This window comes from Pipistrellus hanaki, assembly GCF_964339955.1.
Source record: "Pipistrellus hanaki genome assembly, chromosome: 6".
In the NCBI taxonomy this organism is placed as follows: domain Eukaryota; kingdom Metazoa; phylum Chordata; class Mammalia; order Chiroptera; family Vespertilionidae; genus Pipistrellus; species Pipistrellus hanaki.
In genome coordinates, this window is record NC_140508.1 from 45,777,337 (window position 1) to 45,804,091 (window position 26,755).

Sequence of the window (26,755 nt, forward strand, 5' to 3'; positions counted from 1 at the left end):
AAGAAGGAAGTAACTTTTTAAGCAGATACAGTCTGCTTAAGAAATAAAGTTATTTAGAGAAGAAATCAGGAAATCCTAATGGGAAGTCTACATGAAACATACTGTGCATTGGTGAAGAAATAAATGTTAAGTAGTATGTAAATACAGTTGAAAGATGAATGCCTCCCATTTGCTGCTAATTTAGTCCTGGGACTCCTACGAGGCATTACTTTGCTTACATGGCGCTTTGTTTCCTGTGTTTTGTTTGACTTATTGTTAATTTTTGATTGATTTTTTTACAATTGTCTTAATTAAAACGTCTTTTATTTACCCCTTAGGATAGAAGCAGAGTGTAATTTGTAAAAACAAATCGTTAAGCATGTGCACCATTGTGGAGCCTGGGATCATGGGGAGAAGCCGGATGGATTCTACTGATGTGGAAAGAGTGGCCTGGAGGAGCCCCGAGGGTGATTCAGTCTGAGCATGGGCTCTGGGGAAAGCCTCTCATTGAAGGAAGCCCTGGAGGATAGCTTTTATTTTAGATGAAACAGACTCACACATTTGGCTTCTCCACAGTTAATGGGGAAAGTTCTATTCCAGGGGCCTCTGTGCAGTGACCACTCTATTAGCCATCTTGGATGCAAATCCATTTTCATGAAGTGCAGCCAGGAGAATGTGTCTTTACTTAGCAAAAGAGGCATCCAAATAAACTCTTCTCAGATTGACTCTTCACCCCCAAGTAACTGCTAATTTGGGTGTAATAGATCACCTGTATAATGGACTTGATACCATTCACATCCTGAAATGTTACAGACTTTTCTGTATCTGATTTCCAACACATAGGCAGCACAATAAAGCAAAAGAAGTTATAATGCTTCATCTTAAAGGAGAGTTTAAGATAAAGCTTTCTTATTTTCCTCTGTTTCCTAAAATCTAGTCATGTTTTTCCCCAGTGCATTACTACATTATTATTTTTTTGGGGGGGGCGGGGGGGTTCTACATTATTATTATTTTTTAAAATATATTTTATTGAATTTTTACAGAGAGGAAGGGAAAGGAATAGAGAGTTAGAAACATTGATGAGAGAGAAACATCGATCAGCTGTCTCCTGTACACCCCCTACTGGGAATGTGACCACAACCAAGGTACATATCCTTGACTAGAATTGAACCTGGGACCCTTCAGTCCACAGGCTGATGCTCTATGCACTGAGCCAAACAAGTTAGGGCTAGATTATTATTTTTTAATCTTGCTAAAAGAAATGTCAAGTTCAACATCACATAGTAGTGAATTCTTTGCTTATAGTGATCACTTATAATAAGAACCATATAGAAAAGGATAAACCTTTGATGTTGATATGCATTTTAATAGCAGTAGGTAATGGTTCTTAAACCATTAAATAATGAATTATGGGGCAAAAACCAATTTTCTTTGTAGAATTTTAGAGATAGGCAGTTATAAAAGTAGATTTCATGAAAAGGGTAACTTTTAGCATATAAAAGGCTAATATGCTAAGGGTCTGACGATTAAACCGCTCATTGATCATTTGACTGGTAGCTATGATGTGCACTGACCACCAAGAGCAAACACTCAATGCACAGGCATGGAAACATGGAACAGACTGATGAATCTCAGAAGAAAGAGTGGAGAAGGAAGGATGGGAAGAGATTAGCCAAAGATCTCATATGCATACTAGAGGCCCAGTACACAGATTTGTGCACTGGTGGGATCCCTCCACCTGGCCTGCAGGGATTGGGTTGAATCTGTGCACTGGGCCTCTGACATACCCTGAGGGGTCCCAGATTGTGAAAGAGCACAGGACAGGCTGAGGGACCCCACTGGTGCAGGAATCTATGGATCGGGCTTCTAATAGCATATAAATGTAGAAAAACCTAAAGGACAAGCCAAATCTTTCAGGGATCACTTATTCTGTTATTCAGTGATCATGCAATTGTACAACTTTAAGACTAGAATTTTAGACAACACTTTAAGGAGTATTAAGCCCACCCCTTAATTTAAGCCAGGCCATATTGTAATTTTCTCAGCTTTCCTAAGAAAGCATCACTTCTCAGAACCAGCCCCACTTCAATATCATTCAATGACTCTGAGGCTAAGGGCTCTCCCTATCCTTCAGAAATCCACATAAAGTTGGTTTAGATTCTAGGTCCAGGTTTGTGACAGTCTTAGTCCCCTCCACTATTTCTGCAGTTTCTCAAAGAGCTCCTTTCTTTCTTTCTTTCTTTCTTTCTTTCTTTCTTTCTTTCTTTCTTTCTTTCTTTCTTTCTTTCTTTCTTTCTTTCTTTCTTTCTTTGAAATATATTTTATTGATTTTCCACAGAGAGGAAGGGAGAGGGACAGAGAGCTAGAAACATCGATGAGAGAGAAACATGGACCAGCTGCCTCCTGTACATGTGCCTGCAACCAATATACATGCCCTTGACCTGAATCAAACTTGAGACCTTTCAGTCCGTAGGCCGAAGCTCTATCCACTGAACCAAACCGGTTTCGGCAAGAGCTCCTTTCTTAAGATTACCTGTCACCACACCATGAGCATGCATATGTTATCTGCTTTTCCATGTCCCCCTGAGGTGACACTCAATCTCATCACTGCTTTCCACACACATACCTTAAATACTCACACACCAAGTGTTTGCTAGATTTCACTCTTCCTTGAGGATAAGTGGTATCATGGGAATTCAGGCCACTTATGTTCTTCTCTGTCTTCCTCTCTCATCTTCAACTCCCTTTTTATATATTCTTCTCTCTTTCAAAAGGATGAAAAAAATTACATTTTACCTGGGATCCACTGAGGCTTTCCTCAAAGACCTGGAGTGAGTAAAACTTCCATTTCAAGCAGTTTTATCAAGACCTTCCCTCAGCAAAGGAGTTCGACCTGCCATGCTTTCTACATTTCATTACATCTCAAAAGTTTCTACAAATATGGTTTCTTTAGTTCTATACAATCACGTTAGTAGATGGCAAATGGGGAGATTTAGCTTCTGAGAATGAGAAACACTGACCCAGAGAGGGAAGACAAGACTTCTTATCTCTACAAGAAGAGGAAAGCCACTGAGAGTAAATGACTATCCTTTGCCCCTCCAGTTATACCCTGGAATGCTTACTAACAAAATAACATCCTCAGTAGAGAAGGCTTCCATTTCATACCACAGACTGTGATGGGTACATCCATTTCAGTCACCCCAGGTCCTTCCCAGCCTGAAGAAGATGCCATCATGTCAGCAGATACAGACTTGAGTGACTGCACAATGATGATGACATATACGTAACACCCTCTTCTCTGAAGTTACTAGGTGGGGAGAGGGAGGATGCCTGCTGCTCTCAACCTGCTCCTTCATTAGTAACACATTTGGACTAGGCATTGCATGGAAGTTTCTCAGGGGCAAGTGGGTCTGTGGCTTTATTTTAAATTCCTGCTCCCTAGAGATAACTCTGGGTGGATTTCTTTTCTTCCCTTCCAATGAAACATGGAATCCCCTGCCATTATCTCTGTTATATACAGACAAGACTGTTTTAATGTATATGTAGTATATTTATAAATGGATAGATGCTTTTTACTCTCTTTTTTTTAATTTAAATTCTTTATTGTTTAAAGTATTACACATGTTTTCTTTTCCCCCTATTGACCTCTCCCCAGCCACTCCCACCCCACAGTACACGCCCTCATCCTCCTACTGTCTGTGTCCATTGGTTTTGCTTATATGCATGCATACAAGTCCTTTGGTTGATCTCTATTTCCCCCTTCTATCCTCCCCTGCCTTCCCTCTGAGTTTTGACAGTCTGTTCAATGCTTGTGTCTCTGGATCTATTTTTGTTCATTATATTCCACAAATGAGAGAGATTATGTGATATTTATCTTTCTCTGACTGCCTTATTTCGCTTAGCATAATGCTTTCCAGGTCCATCATGCTGCTGTGAATGGTAAGAGGTTTTTTTTTCTTCTTTTTTACAGCAGCGTAGTATTCCATTGTGTAGATGTATCACCATTTTCTAATCCACTCATTTGCTGATGGGCACTTAGGCTGTTTCCAAATCTTAGCAATAGTGAATTGTGCTTCTATGAACATAGCAGTGCATATATCCTTTCTGATTGGCGTTTCTAGCTTCTTGGGGTATATTCCCAGAAGTGGGATCACTGGGTCAAATGGGAGTTCCATTTTTAGTTTTTTTGCGGAAACTCCATACTATTCTCCACAGTGACTGCACCAGTCTGCATTCCCACCAGCCAGGCATGAGGGTTCCTTTTTCTCTACATACTCACCAGCACCTGTCCTTTGTGGATTTGTTGATGATAACCATTCTGACAGTTGTGAGACACCTCATTGTCATTTTGATTTGTATCTCTCAAATGATTAGTGACTTTGAGCATGTTTTTATATGTTTCTTGGCTTTCTATATGTCCTCTTTTGAAAAGTGTCTATTTAGGTCCTTTGCCCATTTTTTTTTTTAATGGATGTTGTTTTATCTTCCTTTTGTTAAATTGTATCTAACTTAACATGCAGGAAAATTTCCATATAACCAGGATTTCCAGTGCTTAAAATGATCTGTTGCTAAATTACCTAGAAAATCTCTAAATACGGCATTTACATCTTCAGTTTATTATTGCAAAATAACGAATTGCTCACCAGCAAATGATATTGTGTATTCCTGACTTATCAGTTTGCTAACTTTTAGAATCTTAGTCAGACATTTCATTCATCTCATGAAAATGAGAAAACTCATATACGTCCAAGGGTAATTTAGTTGACATCATTTCTTTAAAAATAGTGTAAAGTATGACCAATATAAAAAGCAACTGTAGAAAATGCTTATGAAAAAAAGGACATTTTACCTAACATAGTGCATAATTCAGAACCTTCATTAACCCTCTTTGAATAGATATAATGCTACTCTAACAAATGTATAAGTAGAACTTCGTTAATTCATGGCATTTTCCCAAGCCAAGCCCTTGAATTGTGAACATTTCTTAAATTTTTGGCAAAATTATCTGCGTAGTTGTGTTATATATATATATATATATATATATATATATATATATATATATTTATATATAATATAAAGAGACTCATTGCATTAAATAATTTTAGATATTTAGTGCAAAAAATTTTAGAGTCACTGTATTACAATTCACCAAAGATTTGCAGAAAGCTTATTTAGTGACAAACACTGAAGAATCTATAATAATAAAAGTGTAAAATGCAAAATGCAAATTGACCAAATGACTGTCCAGATTTTTTTTTTTTTTTTTACAACCTTCAGACGACCTTCCTGATGAAGCCAGCCGAGGCTGCAGCTGTGGGATTGAGGCAGCCATGGAGGCTACGACGGCCTACTTTTGCACAAATTTTATGCATCGGGCCTCTAGTGTTATCATAAGAGCTATTGTTTTGTGAACACTTAAAATGCCCTGGAAATTGTTTCTATACCCTTCATCTATATTTTTCATATTTAATTTGAACCTCTGAAGTACCTAATGTCCCTCTTTTGTAGATAAAGAAACCATGGGACCAAAATTAGCCAAAATCGTATTGCTAGTAAGTGGCAGAAATAGTACTTGAACCTAAAGAGTCAAAAATTGCATTCTGATCTATAGCAAGAGCTAGAATGATTGATTCTGATTAGGAGCCTGGATCATGGGGTGTGATACTACTCAGTAAGAATATTTGACCTATGATTTGAAGAATGAGAACTATCTTATCCAGTAATAAAGGGAGAAGACATTCTGGAGACAGACAAGCAGGAGCAGAAGCCCAGAAGTGTACAAGTGCTTGAAATATTCAAGATTCAGCAGATAATTCAAGAGTTGTGTGGTTGACATAGAAAAAAGGGGAAACAGCTTTTGTGATTTCAGGAGGTGTTTGTTTTTTTGTTTTTTTGGCCAAAAAGTTGTCTGATTTTCAAAGTCTACTGATCCTTTAAAGTCTAACACATTGACTTTTAAAAATATTCATCATAAATATTCATACTGAGTAGTATCACATCACATGCTACACCAATTCCCCAAATTTGCCATCCTGTACTATGAAATGAATGGATGCACGTGTGTAAATGGATACAGATTGTTCATATACATGATCAGCTTTGCTAAATAAAGTATTATTTTTCTCTAGACGCATATGACTAAGTTGAAAATACTAGCTTAGATAATGAGCAAACAGGCTAATGTACAATGAAATAATTTTCATCCTCAGTAAGCCCAGCTTCTTCACTTCATTAGTTTTTAATTAAACCTCTGTCTGATTAAGTTCTCCATCTCTTTTTCCACAACCTTTGCTTATAACATTTCCTTCATTTGGTCTATAGCAGCCTCCAAGCAAGGTGAAAAGCAATATTGTTTGATTACTCTCCGGTATCTTCCTTGTGCACAGTATCTGTGGTTTTAGTTTAAAATGTAATGTAAAAAATATCAGAAAAGCAATTCAATAGGATAAGAATAGAACATATAGACTACACAGAATTTGTGAAAATGGGCCCTCCCACAGCACCCTATGTTCTTTAACACACATGTCCTGGCTGTGGAGGACAAAGAAGCATTCCTGGGCTTCTGAACCTGATTCTGCTATTTCTTAAGGACAACCAAAGGGAGTCTTGGTTTTCTCAACTAACAATGCCAAAAGAAGATGGAGAGCCCTAACCGGTTTTGCTTGGTGGATAGAGTGTCAGCCTGCAGACTCAAGGGTCCCAGGTTCGATTCCTGTCAAGGGCATGTACCTTGGTTGTGGGCATATCCCCAGTGGGGAGTGTGCAGGAGGCAGCCAATTCAATGTTTCTAACTCTCTATCCTTCTCCCTTCCTCCCTGTAAAAAAATTAATAAAATATATTTCAAAAGAAGAAGAGGAAGAAGAAGAAGAAGAAGAAGAAGAAGAAGAAGAAGAAGAAGAAGAAGAAGAAGAAGAAGAAGAAGAAGAAGAAGAGTAGTCTCACAACCAGAAACCCTGCTGGGCCCCTACCCTGAGTGAGGCATGTTGGGGATCACCTCTATGGCTCTCTTCCTATTGCATGCTCTTGAGTGACAAGGGACAGAACCTGCTTCATTCTCCTCTTTTAGATCATTCTCCAGACCTCAAAATTCTGGCCCCAAAGTCCTCAAGGTGTCTTCCAAAGTCCTCAAGGTGGCTCAAACCTCTCCCCTGCCTACCCCTGAGCCAGAGGACTCAGCTGCTGTTTTCCCACCCCTTAACCCAGGAGGTAGCCTGGGACAGCTGTCAGTGGGGGGTCGGGGCTAAAGGAACTTGGAATTTGCAGTTGAACACCTTATGGTCCGCATGCCAGGCCTCTCTTGGTACATGGATGACCTGGCAATGAGATGAGAAGACAGAAGATCTATGGGTCTAAGGCTTTTGTTTGCACCCTTGCCTCAAGTTCCGCAAATGGCAAGGGTGGGTATGAGTAACACGCAAAGCTTAATGACAGAACGTTTGTAGAGCATAGTCCGGTCCCCCACATTTCCTTCAGAAGCTGAATTTAATCTTGCACTCACTCACTCACTCAGTCTATCCTTTATTTCTTATTTATGGAGCAAATATTTATTCAGAACCACTGTGAACCTCTGTGAGCTGGAATGGAGAGATAATGCCCAGAACTAAAGGAGCAATGGAGGAGAGATGATCAACAGGAAGTCTCAGTGTGAAGGCTGAGAGTGCTCAGAGGCTCCTGGGAGAAAGGTCAGGGGCCTTCCTGGGGAGGTTCCAGGGGAATAGCAGAGGCAGAAATGAAGTTGGCGTGGACTGAAAAGTGAGTGGGGAACAAGGTCCTAGATGGTGGGTAAAGGTTATTCGTGAGGAATTTGTCCTGTGAAGGGTTAGAGAAAAACAATGAAGTGTCTGGGGAGGGAGGTGGATTAAGGCGGAGGGGTTTTAAAATGAAGGAGATTACCTTTGTTCAAAAGGAGCCCAGCTCCCAGGGGCTCAGGGAGCCCCGTGGTACAACTCATTGATGTAACACTTGCCTTTGTGTGGAGCTTGTACAACACGTTTTATTTCAGTAACAACATGTCTGGCTTCAGGTTTAGCAGGAAGGCAATTTCTAGACAGCTAATCAATACTACTGTTTCTTCCCCTCCCCTCCTAATTTTGTAATTATCCACAGAGCTATTCCCAGAACAAGCAGGCTGAGCTCTTTCCTTCCCGCATTTAGCTGGTAGAGTTCTATTCTCTGAATAGACTTCTCTTGCTCCCTAAATTTTAATTTATTAACTGTTTCACCTGAAAGCAATCACCTGGCAGTCAATTCCCTGAATAAAACATCTGCCTTTTCAATTCAGACAGCTATAAGTGAAGAAATTCACCATGGGAACAGAATTATGTTCTTTTAGAGAGTAGAGATGTTCACAAAGACGCTTCTTACACTAGCACCTGGTCTGCATCACAGATGAGCTGGGGTTCACCTGTGACAGCCTGGGTTCCCCCCAGCCCTCTTTCATCCTTTCGCCTCCTGTTATCAGACCTGTTACAGGGGCTAATTGAGATCTGCAAGCTCTGAGGTCATTACTTATCACACAGTCTGCTCTGAATCTATTTGCACGCCATTTGTGGTTTTTTTTGTTTTTTGTTTTTTTAAATATATATTTTATTGATTTTTTTTTTTTTTTACAGAGAGGAAGGGAGAGGGATAGAAAGCTAGAAATGTCAATGAGAGAGAAACATCGATCAGCTGCCTCTTGCACACCCCCTACCGGGGATGTGCCCGCAACCAAGGTACATGCCCTTGACCGAAATCGAACCTGGGACCTTTCAGTCCGCAGACCGACGCTCTACCACTGAGCCAAACCGGTTTCGGCACCATTTGTGGTTTTTAACATCTTTAAAGTCATTTTTCTTCTGAGGCCTTAAGGTGCCATTTGCAAATCTTTTAAGACACCTTCAGAAGAGAATGATGTGCAAAATTTTCTTCAAGCCTTAGTACCAAAGTCTAGGGGCAAAAGGTTCTGCGAGATAGTATTTTAATCCCTCATGAGATGGGTGGGTAAGGCAGACACTGAGGAAAATATACTATTAATATAATATATGGCTTTTCTTTCTCCCTCCCCCTTCTCAGAATATCTGAATCATTTGCAGGTTTGGTTTTTAATCAGTGCTGGCAAATGAAGCTGCCTGAGACCCTGGGTATTTGAAACAACATAGAGTTCCGTAAGTTCTTCCTGATTACAGCTCTCTCCCACTTCCAGGAGCTCAGCCCAGAGCACTGTGACCTACCAGTATTTGCCGTTTTTTACCCCTGATGGGAGAGGTGCACACAGAGAGCTTGTGGTTTCCTGGTCAGGCCTGTCTCTCTCTCTTCTCTTCTCTTCTCTTCTCTTCTCTTCTCTTCTCTTCTCTTCTCTTCTCTTCTCTTCTCTTCTCTTCTCTTCTCTTCTCTCTCTCTCTCTCTCTCTCTCTCTCTCTCTCTTTTGTACATATCTATGCTTCTCTTGTCAGAGAAGTGAGCAGGGACCAAAATAAGCCTCTGAAAGATTGTCTTCATTTTTGCAAGGGAACAAAAAGGAGTCCTACAATGACTGACTACCCAAGCAGCCCACACAATCATGTGCAGGGCAAAGCAGACTGGAACAATTTGTGGAGTGGAGGTATTTCAGGGAGCTCTGGGCAGAAGAGAGCAAGACAAAGAATCTGTGCTAAGATTTTTTTCTAGATGAGGCTCAATTACCCTTCACATTAAGTTATATTGCTTTGGGAAGTCATCCCAGAACTTAGGAGGGTAGGATCCTGCAGGACTGATTGCAGCATTCTTTTCAGAGAGTCAAGGCATTTGTTAGTAAGTTATATAATGTCTAATCACTCAGGTGTACACCTAAAATGAAAATAGTATTGTATGTATGTCAACTGTAATTGAAAAAAAAAATGATTAAAAAGCAAAAAATATATAAATAAAAGACATACATTTTTGACAAAATTACTTAACCAACTGCAGAGCAAACCAAGAAAGCAGACTACAATCTCATATACTAGTGGCTACAAGGAAGTTCTACTAGTATGATAAGTGGAACAAAGGAGCTTGTTCCAGACGGGATAAGATAAAGGGGAGAAAAAAACAAATGATTCTGCAGAGCATTTGAAAACCATCACCAACCCACACCATAGATAGGTTTTGTGACTGTAATTATCAGAGTTTTCACAATTTTTATGTAAACTTTAATAAAAATATTAAAGTATTAAAGTTTCACAACATTTTATGTCTATCAATAGATGGCATTTAAATAATTGTTTTTTATACAGTAACAGAGAAGTGCTCTGAAACAAAGGCCCTCACCTCCTTGCATTCAGGAAACTCAACTGAGGTCTTGTAACTTGTGCCAAATGACAGAACACCCTCAGATGTAATCTTATTTGTTATCTTTCCCTCAAATTGATTAGTTAGGGAATGGGCAATTTGTTTAGTTCCTTGGGTTATAAATATTCTATCTTCCAGCTTTCTCATCAGCACAGAGAAGACAATTTATAAAGCATTACCCAAATAAACCCAAGTATTTTAGACCCAAGTGATTTCTCCTTTATAGCTTCTGCTATAGAATAATTATTTCCTCCCAACTTTCAAATGTGAAACCTAATCTCGGCTGTGATGATTTTGGAGGAGGGTCCTCTGGCAGGTGATTGATTAGGTCATGAGAGTGGAGACTTTGTGAATGGGATTAATGAATGGCCTTAGAAAAGAGACCCAGAGTAATCCCTCTCTGTCCTTGTGAGGACAGCATGAGAAGAAGACCATCTCCTCTAAGAATCAGGAAGTGGATCGCCCCACCAAACAATGAGTCTCCCGGCACCTTAATCTTGGATTTTTCAGCCTCCAGAAATGAAATAAATATATTTCTGTAGTTGATAAGTCACAAATGTGGTAATTTTTTATAGTAGCATGAACTAAGTTTCCTTTTAATTAAATATAATGTTCTTCTTAAAGAGGAGACTTATGTTTCTGAGCTCTTATTTTTTTGTCTCAGAGAGGTGGCTTGTAATATTCTATTTCCGTACTAGCCAATGATTGCTTACATTACACTCTGTTCAGAGTTTAAGGGCTTCTTCCTCAGGTTACAATCTTGGAATGCAGCCCTACTTTCAATTATCTTTCACTATCACCTCCACATTAAGAAATAGTACATGCAAATAGCAGCTTAGAGGATAAGGAATTGGTTGAGCTCTTTGAAGAAATTCTGGAGTACAAATTCAAGGCAAATTACAAGCATGGAATATAGGCCTGAAATATAGAAATCTGTGGCTGGTTTCTAGAAAAATCTTAGTTGCATATCCACTTCCATTTTCTTTTACCTTCAAGCAGGGCAGAGTCCTTTTGCCATATCACTCTATGCTAGCATTGGTAACACTCAGTTTACTTATGCTAGCATTGGTAACACTGCATGCTTACTTTTGACCCCTTCTAGATTTCAAGTTACATTGAAGGCATGGGATGATTTTGTTCTTGTTTATTTTGTAATTCTCAGTACCTAATAATGTATCTAGCACCTTTCAAAGTGGTTAATAAATACTTTGCTGAATCCCATTGAAATAAGGGCTCTTCTGAAATTATATCTATTGTTTTTTCCAAGAATAGTAGACCTGTGAGTCTTTAAAAAATCTACTCATTGAGCTGTTTTATGCGAATTCCAATATTTCTTTCCTTTTTTAAAAATATATTTTATTGATTTTTTACAGAGAAGAAGGTAGAAGGATAGAGTCAGAAACATTGATGTAAGAGAAACATCAATCAGCTGCCTCTTGCACATCCCCCACTGGGGATGTGCCCACAACCAAGGTACATGCCCTTGACCAAAATCAAACCTGGGACCTTTCAGTCCGCAGGCCGACGCTCTATCCACTGAACCAAACCAGTTTCAGCCGAATCCCAATATTTCTACCTTGTCTGGTTTGTTTCTATTGCCATTCCTCCCTCCCAACCCATTCCTCCCTCCCAAATTACATTGTTTCGCTTTTTTACTTCTTCACAATTTTTTATTGTATGCTCAATTCTGTAGTCTCTTCTGAATTTTGTTTTTTTTCTTCTAAAGAATGTTGAGTTTTGTTCTTGTGGGCAGATCAGCTCTTTTTTTTTTTGCGGGGGGGGGGGGGGGGGTGTTGTTAAACTTTGTTAAGATCAGTCTAGCATAGTCTTCCTGTATGACCACAGAAGCCCTGCTTCTTTAGTGTCTCAGTGAAATACCTGAAGTGTTCAGCAAAGTGTTTGCACTCAGGAACAATTCACTTAACTTCTCAGCATCTGCGCTTCCCTCCCCTCTGAAACTCCACCAGCATTGCTTTATTCCTCTGAAAAGTTATTTTCAGAATAATAGCTTCAAATGGATAGAAAGCTTTTAAAACACCCAGCTTCCATTTAAATGCACGTTTCAAACCAGGCTCCCAAATGTCCAGTGATTCAGAAACACCTTTAGGGAATATCCTCAAAGTAAATCCCAGACATTGGCTGACAGAAATGAACTCCTAGGGTGTTGAAATAATCATCTACCCTTTTTTTGCCACATCCACTCAAGCACTTTGCAATGTGGAGTCAAATCTGTTAGAATCGCCCTTTGGACATTTTTGTCTTGTTGGATTCAGGATGTATTCATTTCTGGCTGCCACGGGTGCAGTTTGCTTCTCTTTAGGGTGCTCAGTTTGACATCTGTTACAGATACTGCCTGACTAACAAAGCCTCTTTATTTTCTTAAAACATGACATGACCCAGGGCAGCCCAGGCATGATAAAAAAGAAGAAAAACAAAACAAGAAAGACCAAGATTTCATACCACAATAAATTTTTTAAGGAAAGCATGATGTGTTATTTTCATTGGAGTTTAGGAATGTGAAGCACAGACACTGTGTTCCATTTACCCTGCAACCTGCGTTCTGCAGGGGCTGCCTCATATGACCTCATCTGGAGCCTTGGCCCAGACTTGGGCACTTTGCCTCATTGAACAGGGAAGCTCAGGGGCATTCTATGAATTTCCCCTGAGGGAGAAAGTGGCTAGTTATGCAGAATAAATTAAACAGCCTGGGAAATAAGAATGGCTATCTCCGATGTGATGATTTGATTCAGTGTGGCAAACTGAATTTCTGAAGCAGAAGAGACATAAAAAGTCAAAGGTTAATCTCCCTCAACATACCAAGTGGGTTAGTGATTGGCTGGGATGATAGGAACAACTCAGAAACAGCAGTGGGTAATGCCTAACTCCTGAACTCTAGTTTTTAGCCTCATTTCAAATATATAGGATAAAGGTAGACTTATCATTCCAGATAGAAAATGCCAGTGAATGAAAAACAAATAGTAGTGAATGTCTGGAGACTTAAAGTGGATGACAGGAGTCCTCATTGGAAGTTGTACGCAGTGGTCTATTCTTTAAATTGTGTAACATGTGTTCACATGTCATCCTCACGTATGGCTCTTGGAGGGGATGGAGTGGGCCCTGCTGTGAAGATTAGGAAACTGGGGACTAGGAATTTTCAGGAACTTGTTTGAGATCACTAAGGTAATAAATTGAAGAGGCTTAAAAATGTTGAACTCTGTATCTTTGCCTCACCTGCTACAAAATAATATTGTCACCATAAAACACTGGGGGGGGGGGGAGGGGGGGAGAGATGTCTTTTATGGCCTCCTGCAATACTTCTCTACTATATAGAAAAGTACAACAAAATGTCAATTTTGTCTTTTTTACTCAATACATGTTTCTTACTGACATATTGTAGGTCAGGTGGAACTGAAAAGTATATTAAGACATAATGATATCACCCTGCCATTGACACATATATATGCATATATATATATATATATATATATATATATATATATATATATATGTATATATATATATATAAATTTATATATATATATGAAAATTTCCAAGATGTTAATTTAAATCCCCAAAGGCAGGGACTTGGCCTTGTTTACATTGTATTTCTGACTTAATAATAAACCAATGGGAAAATCACAGGTCTTTCCAAACCATAGGGGGCACCAAAATTCATTGGACCATCTACAAATGCTTAAAATGCAATATTAAATTTTCCAAGGAAATGCCACCTTGGAATAAATGCTAATGTGATGGAGAACTCTCACAGAATGTATATTTGCAAATGGACATTATTTGTACCTCGAATCCAAACATTCTGTCTCAGCTCACAGACATGTCCCAGTAAAGAGAAAAAAAACTCAACTGGCTACCCAACAAGTCTTTGCTTAATTTAAACCCAAATGAAGCCACAGGATGGGGTAACCCATTTTGGATAAGGGTACATATTCCCTAAGAGGAAAAGGAACTAGAAAGTGAAGCTCAGTCACATGCAAAAAATCATCTGCACACTTGATCTTTTAATTATCTATCCATACTAAGAATGTGGGCTCTCAGTACCTGAACTTTAAATGCATAGACTCCAAAACAAGGTCATGAGGTGATAGGTTGTGAGAATAAAATACTGCCTCCGGCAGCTTCACCTTTGACCAATATGCAAAATGTCAGCAACAATATGGCTTTATTGTTATTAATAGAGGTAGAAAAATGCTGTTTATATCCCAAAGAACAATGAACTCTAGATGGTTGGTTTAAAATGGTTTTATTAAGAAGGTAATCTGTGACTTGGAGTGTGAGGAGGAATATCATTTTGGCATAAGAAAAAATGGAGAAAATAAAGTAAAGGTCATTCCAGAGAGAAAGTAGAGAGTGTGAAAATATTAGAGAGATGACAGGAAACAGCACATTTGTCCCCTTTGAGAATCTGTTTAAAAAATAGGGACCTTTCCCCAGAAAAATGCACAAACATTTGCACCCAAACCAAAGTTTATTGTATGATTTCAGGGGCATTGTCATCTTCTCTAAAATTAGATTTATCGCTTTGATCAGGATCACATCTGCATGTTGAATTCGCCCTTATGACCCTAGCACTTACTATCCTGTCTTTAGACGTGGACATAATTATTTTGGTTTTTAGGTCCCTATTTCCCCATCAGGTGCATTTATATTTAGCTTACTGCACAGTGAACCTAAATTGAGAGCCTACATCCTAGACCGAGATCATTTTTCAAATTCAGTGCAGCGTTTCTCTTAATGAGGTAATTTTATGGGCCTTTTTTATTCCTCTCTATTCACTTTGGGGCTAATTGTTTGCATTTGTAATGTGTGGAAGGACAACATCTGCCTCCGAGTGAGTTCCTGTGCTCACTATTCATTGAAGCAGTGAGGCATGGGGAATGCGGGAACATTTCTCCAGACGCTGCTGCTAGTTAATAACGCTTCATGCTTGGGATGTTGCATCTCTTGCACCCAGAGTCTATTAATCTTGAAAACAACACAAGTTGCAGGGTTCTCACTGAGTGCCTTTAAAGGACACCACCAAAAGGTAGGGTGAAGGCAGAAGGGATTTCAGGCAAGGGCTTCTCATTGGAATCTTTCAATACAATGTTTATGGAAGTGGATCTTACTTAAATCAAGGAATACATTATTTTCTTAAATAAAAATTTTATTTTTTTTTTGGATTAAAAACCTAGGTTTCCAATTTCTGGAATAAGATAATATTATGAGAAAAAAAAAAAAAACCACAATAAGGTTATCAACCTAGTAGAAAAATGAAGTTGGCTCATCACATGAAAAGGTATGAACCTCACCAATAAATTGAAAATAATAAAACATGTAAAAAAGAAAATGCCGTTTCTGCCCCACTTTGAATACAATCACAAGAAATGAAGGATAATTCCTAGTACTTGTTAGAGAAGATAAATAAAGATTATTAATTGGTATAAGTTTTCTGGAGGACTATTTGGCAAATTACACCAACATTTTAAGAAAAAAAAATATTATTGGCTTAGCAATTCCTCTTCTTATAATTTACACCAAGAAGTATCATACATTTATAAGTAAGTTTGAACAAATTGCCCCTTGTAAAAATGTTTAACACATTAAAAATTGGAAATTCACTAAATTTCCTATAATAATGGAATGATCTACTTACTAAATATGCTACATGGGTGCATACATAAAAACCCTTTAATCTATAAATTTGAAATGTGTGCGTATATTTACTGTAATAGAAAGGGGTTTACAATAGTAAGTGGGGGAAATAAATTGTCAATTGAAAAATATTTACTACACAAATTATAAATGTAATCATTTTTAAAAATTATGTATATTTTACAGGAAATATTTGGAAGCATATACAACAGAATGTCAGGAATTGTTTCTCTAGGTAATGGGATTTTGTTTTATTTCATTATCTGCAGTTTTCTCAGCTTTTTCAATTAACATGTTGTTTCTGATGAAGAATATGGGAAGTATATATCATGCCAACAAAAGAAAAACATAGTTCACTTACTATTATATTACATAACTTGAATATAGATACAATTTAACTGTGAATATTTTAAAATTCTCTTTTCTTTTCTCTTCCTGCAACATTCACTTCCCCCACTGTGTGTAAGGAAAACCCTATACTAGGTTAAGAGAACCAAGTGAGCAGATGTGGATGGAAAATCTATCATAAATTCCATGTGCGGAAGCTATGCAGCAAATCTATTGTATAATAGCATATTGGCCAATTCAAGATGCAATTAACAGAAAATGTGCAATCTGGTCAAAATAAATGTTCAAATAAGATGGTCATATGCCTCAAACTGCCTCATAACTAAAAATTAAATTTCCTAAAAGAGATGAGTTGAATGAATATTTTTAAATTTCAACTTTTCTTCCAACTCTCAGTGGGGCCAGAGAATAGTTTTAACGATGGCACACAGCTGATATTTCACATAGAAAATGAATCATGCCCCCAACTTTATCAGGAAACAAAATGGTGCCCACTGTGGCCCTGCCTCCAGTGAACTGATGGAAATCCACTCACTCATTGTTAGTCATTCACCAAGCATCCACTGAATGTCTCTGATGGGCACAGAACTGTTTTAGACCCTGGAAGAGGAAGAGGATAAATGTCGTGATCCTGGACCTTGTCATCAAGGAGTTTAGAAACAATTTGCAACTAAGACTCACACATGAAACAGTTAAACTAGCAATGAAGAGGTGTATGTTCTCATGCATCAACCACTGGGCCGGGCACTCACCAATTGTCTAAGAAGGTATGCAGGGAGAAGAAGCTCTGCTGAGTTAGCACTCAAATGACAAAGTGGATTTTGAGATAGAGAATGCAGAGGAAAAGCCTGTCCAAAAAGAGGAAGGAATATAGTCATCCGAGGAGTGTACCATTTTCTTTTTAAATTATTTCTTAGTGTAGTTTTGTGGGAATGCATGTGTGGGAGCTTCAAATTTAATGTGGATGAAGTTGAATCTTTATTTGGGCCATTGAATCCAGAGGTAGTAAAAAGGTATGCAGGGATAAAAAGGAATATAAGTAGTTGGCTCTGATATACAAAATCTACTGTTATATTTTATTTATTCATTAAGCGTACTTATTGAATGCCTGCCATGTCCCAGGAATTGCTCTATGCACTGGCCCTACCAGTAGTTCTCAATTTCTATAAAACTATTAAGAATGTGGTTATAATAAAACTTTTATGATTACATTTATTTTTTACTTTGTATACAGATAAAATGCAGCTTATTATTAGCACATGGGTCCACTAAAATAAAATCAAAGTAAAAGTATTATTTATATTGTAATGGCTTTCAAATGAGTTCATTATAAAAACAATAAATACTGCTATGGATTCTTCACATGAGTCTTTCTTTTCAGCCACATACTGTGGTATGATGGCTTTCAACTTCTTAATAGTAAGAAATATATTTTATATCAAATCTCAGCATACATATGCAAACACAAAACAAAAGTTTCTTGAAAATAAAAGATAAAGAAGTAGAATTTAAAAGTTTGGGGAGAAAATGGACTATGTAATAAATGGTATTGGGACAACTTGTGCATACAAAAAAGAATACATGTGTCCTTCACATTATTCATAGAAATAAAATGTAATAAAATCAAATAACATTCATAGATCACTGGAGAATTAAATTATTGAATTGTATTGCTGGTAAGAGGAGGATGTATCTGGGATACTATCCAAGGAAGCCCTAGTTACCTTTTAGCTTATTACCTTTTAAGGACTTTCCAAAAATGATGCTGTTTTTGCTTTGTTTCTGATTTTTTTTTTTTTGACAAAATAACTTAAAGTGACATTGTTTATTAAAATTATATGTTTTTCAAGTGTACAATTGTATCATGCATTATCTGCATCTTGCAGTGTGAGTTCACCACCCAAAGTCAAGTCTCCTTCCATCATCATTTACCCGCTCTTTACCCTCTTCTGTATACATGCCACCACCCTTTATCTCTGGTTATCACCCTGCTGCTGTCTGTGTCTATGAGTTTTTTTTTTTGTGGTTTTTTTTTTATTGTTGTTTTGTTTTTGCTTAACACCTTCACCTTTTTCATCCAGTTTATTTCTTAAACTCAATCTCTACAAAAATGTATTGCCTCTATTTTTGGCTTGTTTTTATTTCACTTTATACATTTTACCTGATTTTATCCTTCAGTTTGGCATTCTCTGGCCACACAAAAATGGTCCTTTCTTACATTAAATCTTGGTGATAGGAATCCAATTTAACAAATCCATTTCCAAAGCAGATCAGGAGGGGCACATGAATCGAAATAAGCATTTGAGCTTGAACCACTGACTCATAAATTGCTTTAGATTCAGTGGGGGTACAGAAAATAAAAGCCCAAGCCCTTGGTGTCAAAATTGGGATGAGAAGGAATTCACTGCAATAAAAGTGCCCCGTGAGTAGACACATGGGGTTTGCCCATTACTGTGCCAAAAGGAAACCTTGCTTCGCATTCTAGCAAACATCATCCTCTGTCAGCCCACCCTCAACGGAAGAAAGAAAGCAAGTTGAAAATTGGAAGAAGAGTTGATTTCGATACATGTTTATGTTAATCGGGTATTTGACTTTTGAATGCCTCATAAACCTTGTTATGCTCTGTGCTATTTGAGGAAGTAAAACAGCTGGAACACTGCCAGGAGCCTTAATTGGAATCAGCTTAGCAGGGCCTGACAAGGTTTCCTAGTGTTTAGTTTCAAACTTATTATAAACATGCAACATTAGGTGCCATTTCTTTTCTGCTCCTCTTTGGTTCATGCCTGTAAAGGTAAGACTTAGCTGCATTAGGAAATAAACTCATTTTTCTCCTGTCTGCCCCAGGCTAGTGTTCTGAATCCAGCAGCCTGGGTATTGTCTCTTCTAATGAGCTGTGGCCTCACTACTGATGCAACAGAGAATGTCATGGAGATCCGTTCCTCATGCGTTTTGATTATTGGCTAAATGATCACACGAATGGCCAACCCATGGTCCACTTACTGAGCTGTGTAGTCAATCTGTCAGCAATGTGGTGAGCAAGGCCACCAAAATATACTAAAAAATAGCCCTGGAGGACTTTCAGATTTCTCCTCTAAAAGGTCACAGTTGCTATTGATCAAATATCACAAGCAGGCTCTGTTTTATTTCAAGCCATGAGAAGTAGATAAGTTTCATGCGTTCTGCCAAATTTTAGGAAATTAAGTGATTTAATTTTGTTTTTTAGTTAGACTTTTCAGCTTCAGTTGATTCTTGTGTTTTAGCCTATCTGTACTGCTTATTATAATGCTGCTTGCCATTGAAAAACATTCAGTTCCTTAAAAAACATCAAGTGCCCTAAAAAACATGAAGTGCCCACTTGTGCCTGGCAATGCGTTGGGTGCTAATGACACCAACACATTCATTAAACATAATATCTGTCTTGATATTATTAGTCTGTTTGAGATGAACAAGAAATTTGAACAAATAATTTTAAATTAGTGAAGAGTAAATTCTGATTTAAAATATCTGGTTAGTTGGTGCAAAGGCAGCCTATACCAGCTTTTTACTAGAATATTTGTGAGGACACAGAAAAAGGTAAAAACTCAAAGGAGGTGCTTGCTGGTTCCAGAGGTAAGGATGTTAGAAGTTACAGCTCCATCCTACAACAAAAAAAAAAAAGAGGGAAAAATAAAACCTTCTTATATACCTATAGATGAGACAATAGGACCCAGGGGAAGTTGGGGAGATAGCACAGGGAGTCATTGCTCAATGGAGCAGACATATCAGCAGATACTTCCATGGAAACCAGTTCCTGGGTAGGAAACCCTGAGCTGTAACTGATGAATTATTAGAGACTCAGTGTGGACAACTCTGAGATTTAAAAGTCTAAGGGGACCCAGTCATTGGGGTACCTCCATAATGTGAGATTTTTCTCTTGGAACTCAACTGAATTTCCACATTAAGTATTGGAGAAAATCCTCTCTTGCTTCCAGCAGAGAGAGGGGAAAATAAATTTTGAAATATACTATAGCACTCTGCTCATCCCAAAAAAACCCACCCTCAGGGAAAACTAGTTAACCAGAGGCCAACCTGCTGAAGAATTCTATAGCTTCACTGATCTGAGGAAGGGGAATATCCAACTCCAGTAGATTCTAGCTGCCCTGTCCCACCTAAAAGGGTAGAAGAAACCTCCGAGAAGGTCTTGTGAGGGTCACAGTCCAGAGGCAAGGCTCATTAAAAGACTGAGACCTACTCATACCATTATAGAACTTCCCTCCCCAAAACCTCACCACAACATCACTAAAGAACTAGTAATAGCAGTACATCATATCCAGCTATTGAATACACATTGCAAGGCTGATAAAGGAAAAAGCAAATTTTGAAGACAGAGCAAACATCAGAGTCATGCATGACAGGGATGTTGGAATAATCTGATAGGGAATTTAAAACAACTACTATTAATATGATAAGGGCTTAAATGGCTAAAGTATATAGTGTGCCAGAACAGATAGACAATGTAAGGAAAGAGATAGAAAGCCTAAGAAAGGATAAAAAATAAATGAAAAATAAAAAAGCACTATTTAACAGAAATAAAAGTGCTTTTGATAGGCTTATCAAAATCTGGCTTTTGCTCAACAATGTACAGCACACTACTCTCATCGGGGAACACATAACTTTGCATTGCTACATCCAATGGCTTATTCTTGGTTTTCATCTTCCCTGGTACATCAGCAACACTTCATACCTATGTTCATTTCTTCTTTCCTGACACACATTCCTCATTTGCCTTTCAGGACACTGGGCTCCCTTCCTATCTCACCACCACCTTCTCATTCTTCTTTTCTGGTTCCTACCACTTTTTTCCTATCTCCCAATATTGGTATGGCTCAGAATCCCTGGGCCTCATTCTCTACTATCTACGTTTATTATCCCTAAGTTTATCCAGTTTTGTAGCTTAAGCTGCCATTTATATTGTGACAAGTCTCCAAAGTTTATATTCCAACTTAACATCTTATTGCCCTCCAGCCTCATCTATCTAATTGATGTCAGTGATGGAAGGATTAGAATGGATCGTCTATGTTTCATATAATTATTCAAAGGCCCTGGCTGATGCAAACTTTATCATCCTCAAATGTGGAAGCCAGAGGGTCAGGGGCCATATCTTATGATTCAGTCTGAAAGTCACGTGCAACATGGACAATCATGTGGCACCACGTAACTTCAAGAAGGTGGGGAAATATGGGAGAATGCATGAATATTTAGTGAGCACCTGACAATTTGCTACATTAGAGTTGAGGTGGTACTCTGTTCCTAAGAAATATAGTTTGCCTGTATATCAGGGACTGTATTTATAGACATCATACATGGCAACAGAACTATGTTTTAATTTATGCTTTGTCTTTTCCTGAATTTTCTATTTTTCACAATGAACCTTTAATAATAAAAGTTAATTATAATAATAAAAATATATTAACTTGATTCTATAGCTAAAAGCAAATGTTGTTGAGGCCAGAGCATGGCAGTCCTCTTTATAACATATGGGCTTAATGCAAAGGACAAGGAAGAGGATGGTGTGAAAAAGATTGAAATACTATGAGTTTAGGATATAGGAGATTTACCAGAGAGGGAAATGTGAAAGCCATTTGTGAAGAAAAGTTTGAGAGAAAGGAACTAATTTCAGAAGAATTCATAAGAATTCATAAGAATTACTATGGAGGGAAATTGGGAGGCAGATTTTGGGTCTGTTGTACCAGGTCAGCCAGGTGTGGCTGAACTCCTGAGAGAGGTCAACAATGACAAATGGAAAGAAGTGGTTCATAGGAATGAAGAAGCAGAGATAAAAAGCAAATGGTGGCCATAAAAATGAGGCTGCAGAGATGGACAGAAAATGTTTTATATAGTCGATAAAATATACTGAGCTGTTGTCCTAAAGAAATAAGCTTGTAAGGTAGGCTAAACTTGAATATAATCAGCATTGTGACGGAACATACTGGTTAGGGCAGAGGGAAGTTTACAGTTGTTCATATGGAAAATAATACAGTAATTAATAAATACTAATATAAGAATAAACTCTGCATTTCACATACTCTCAACTGTAAACCAACCTTTGCCCCACCCTGTATATATGTATCTTGCATGTCCTGCTCTTAAGAGATAAGTTGTGCAATCCTATAAAGTGCTATATATTTTAAGAGAAAAGTACATAAGCAGTGTGGAAGATGGATTGGTCTTGGGATGGTGATACCACCATATGAAATAGGGAAATGTAAATGCCATTTGAATTTACAATGCAAGATTTGAAATTGATTCTTTTCTTAGTGGCAGGAAGAGGGGCATTTTCTGACATATCCAAGGTATGAGCTGTATACTGATATTGATAGCGTGAAGCTGAGTGAATTCCATGCCTTGAGGCAAAGTAGATGGGCTACATTGTCCAATTCAGGGTCACGTCTGTTTGCTCTGAAATGGGCACCAGTGGATTCTTGAATAAACCTATTCACATTGTTTGCATTTTTTGACTATCTGCATATACTTAAATAATCCAATAGATCTTGACAATTATGACAGGAAAATGTCCTTTGCATATACCAATTTAGAGACAATTGGTCACTGTTGCTAGAGGAGTTTCAGAAGATTAATGGGATGAAAGCCACTGAGATGGGTTGGCTAAGAAGTAAATAGGAGGGGATGATATGGCAGATAGTATAGACAGCTCTTTTAAGAGGCTTGACTTCAAAGGGAATATAGGAGGTCTGCTCATTAATGGAATGTGCAAGTGTGTGTTTTGTATAGACACAGAAATAGTCAAAAGGCTTTCATGTTGTCTGGCCAGTGTTGCTCAGTGGTTGAGCATTGACCTATGAACTGGGAGGTCATGGTTCGATTCCCAGTCAGGGTACATGCCCAAGATTGTGGGCTCGATCCCCAAGGGAGATATGCAAGAAGCAGATAATCAATGATTCTCTCTCTTCATCTATGTTTCTATCTTCCTCTCTTTCCTTCTTTTCAGAAATCAATAAAATAATATATTTTAAAAATGTTTCTATGTAAGGTACATATTTCTTATGTTACGCCCAGACTTCATGATCCCCAAGGACCACCAGGGAGCCGAGTCCGATGCAATAAACAAAAGAGCCTTTACCATGCTAGCATGGGCTCCCCCACTCATGCCGGCAGCATGGCGGAAGAGAGAGAATTTCTCCCAGTCCAGGGGTTTTACTCCGGTTGGTGGTGATGTCACTGCCTTGGCTAACCCTGATTGGTTGGGTGAGGGCTAGGGATAACTCCGCCCTGCGGGGCGGAGTTGGGAGCTCATCCTCGCCCCGCCCTGCCCTCTCACTTACTTTTTCTTTAAATAAAATAATACCTATGGTTTTAGGCTCTATAGCAGCGGTTCTCAACCTGTGGGTTGCGACCCACAGGCTGAAAACGACTAGCAGGGTCACCTAAGACCATCAGAAAACACAGATATTTACCTTATGATTCATAACAGTAGCAAAATTATAGTTATGAAGTAGTAACAAAAATAATTTTATGGTTGGGGGTCATCACAACATGAGGAACTGTATTAAAGGGTCATGGCATTAGGAAGGTTGAGAACCACTGCCTCAGACCTTCCTTAGAAGAGAGTTTACTGACTTTTAATTGTAACTTGAGCATGGACTTTTAGGATTTTGTCTTCACCCCAAGTGCCTACCCGGGCAAAAACAGAGTCATGGTCCTTAGAGAGACCCTGTTAAATTCATTTTCCCCATCTTATTATACTTCCTGTGCGTTTTAGCTCCCTTATAGATTAGCTTTCTGAATATCTGAAAAAGTCCTTCCCCCAAAAAGCAGTTCTGTTTGTGATACCCAGCCTTGCAATGAGTAGATCTGGTTGATTCACTCTTCGTTATGCACACACGCCTTTATTCATTTTGCCCTGTTATCGTGTCCTCTATTTTCATATTTTGCAGGAAATTCTGAGATCAAATGATAAGCTTACTGAGTGTGATACATGGCTAGGCAATAATAAAATGCAAGATCTACTGATTTCAGCCACTATAGGCTTATAGTCCATACAACCAGACTATAGATGAAGGATCAAGCTACATCAACAGCCCATGAAAAAACACTATGGCAAACATGTGAAATAATTCAACTGTCAAGGAATGATAGTAAAGGGGTGGGGGCAGGGGGAGATGGTGAGAACCCATCACAATTATTCTGACCTTAGGAATCAAGAAAAGGTAGCAAAACCCAGAATCTAAAAAGGATAGAAATTAGATTATTTTTTCTCCCTCTGAAAAAAGAAAATTGTTGTTTTGCCCTTTTAAAGAGCATAAACTAAAGGCCTGCTTACTAAGATCTTTGTCTGACATTGCCATTAAAGAAATGGATTATAAAAGCTCAGGAAACGCCAGCCCTGAAGGTTCTGGGAAAATACTGGTCAAGGGGAATAGGAACTGGAAAAAGCAGAGACCGTTCGTGCTGAATTTATCTTCTCTCGTGCAAAGGCTTTTTGCCTCCCCTCCCCTTCAAGCCCATGGGTAGAAGCAATGAACTTCACTGACATAACTGGGCCAGTTGCTTTTTATTTCAAGTACGCTGTGAGAAATACTTGAAAGCAATCATCTGTGCTCAGTAATTGGCTGATAAAGCTCAATATCCTCAGCAATTACAGTCACTGTTCATTCAGGAAATCCTCCATACATCATTTGAAAGCAGGGCAAATTGTAAATTATAATAATACTAACCTGTGTAACACTAGTCTAACATACTGTTCTCTGGCAAGGAACAATGATTTAGACACCACATGAAAATTCTATTCAGAGAAAACACAGTCCCTGCAGCGTCAAGGGGAATTGAGAAGGACAGAGGCCTGAAGAAGAGAGACAGACATGGGATGACCTTGGGTTATCCTCAATACATATTTGCTCTCAGGAGAAGTCATCCAAGAATGAGATTTCAGAGTTGGTAATGAGATTTACAAAAAGAACAAAGTACCGGTCTGAGAATGAGGCAGTGGAAAAGCATCACCTGAATGTGCCCATTGGGTTCAGGACTACAGAAGGAGAGAAGATAGCTAGTGATTGGCAAACAAGCACACCATTAAATGATTCCTTGCCTTCTAAGAAGGGGTAACTGAGTGTGTGTGTGTGTGTGTGTGTGTGTGTGTGTGTGTGAGTGTGTGTAAGGCATTAGAATGAGAACACAATTTCTACTTATACAAAACAGAATATTTAGAGCTGTGTAGCATCTAGTCAAACTCTCATGTTTCAATTTATAAGTTAAATGTCTTAGGCATTGTTCAAGGTAATATCTCCATTTGGTGGCAGAGCTAAAATTAAAACTTTGGTCTCTTGACCTGAAATTCAGTTATCTTTTCATTAAAACATATGACAATTGGTCTCATTGCTTTCCTTCTAAACTAGATCAGATTATTATTTAGCAAATATTTACTCGTTCAGATTTATGGTCACTAGACCTGTTTTATAAGCCAATAATTTAGTGGGTTTTTCATCTACTTCATTTTTTAGGACTCTCTGATGAGTTAGTTACCATCAAATATCCCTACATATTAAGATAAGAGTATTATTTTTGTCTCTGGTGCACTCAAAGTGGGTGCAATGTTTAAATAAGTGCTGCCATTTGGTCTTGCTATCCTGGGCATACATCTCACTAGTAGAATTACTCTTAGCCTAACTCCCACCATGTAGAGAGCACCTGGGAAGGCACACAGGCATTTCTTTAATTATTGTCAGCTGAATCCAGTGGCCTTGGCAAAGCCACCTCCTGGAAACATGCTTTGCCAAAAGGCAGGAGTGTCCTCAGCTTGACCTTCAGCCCAGGAACCAGGGGGTGGGTTTTGTTATTTAAATCCAGCCAATCACCAAGAATGCAAATAAATCTCCTTTGTCTTGACTTTTAGTAAAACTTCCTGTTTTTTGCTGTATAAAATAGACACGCTGTATTGGCTTGGGATCACTGTCCCAGTCCCTTTCCCTGTCAGAGGACAGTGGTCCCACCCAGACCCAGCTTTTTCATTCTATCTCTGTGTCTGTCTCTTTCTTTCATCTTCTCAATCCCCAGCAGCCCCTATTCAGGAAATGGGCCACTCTCTAGCTGGGCTGGAAGTGGAGAAGAGAAAAATATTTACACACAATCTTATGTGGCCTTAAGAGGACATAGGCACTGAGCTTTGTGGATATATTTATATTCCCTTACTAATATATTTTTTAATGTCTTAATAGAGGAAGTGTACTTTGGGTCCGTGTGTGTGTGTGTGTGTGTGTGTGTGTGTGTGTGTGTGTGTGTAGGGGTGATTTAGTATGATATCTATATCCTCTCATACATTTCTTAAACCTTTGGGTTTTCTTCTGTATGTGTATTTTGCCAGGGATTAACTAGCATCTCAACTTCATCAAATTAAGTCACTGATAAAATCAAGTGCTAGTCAGCCAACCAAGAAATTTGTCACAAGCAGCTCCATAGGCCAACACATTAAATCCAAGACCCCTAATAAGTGTT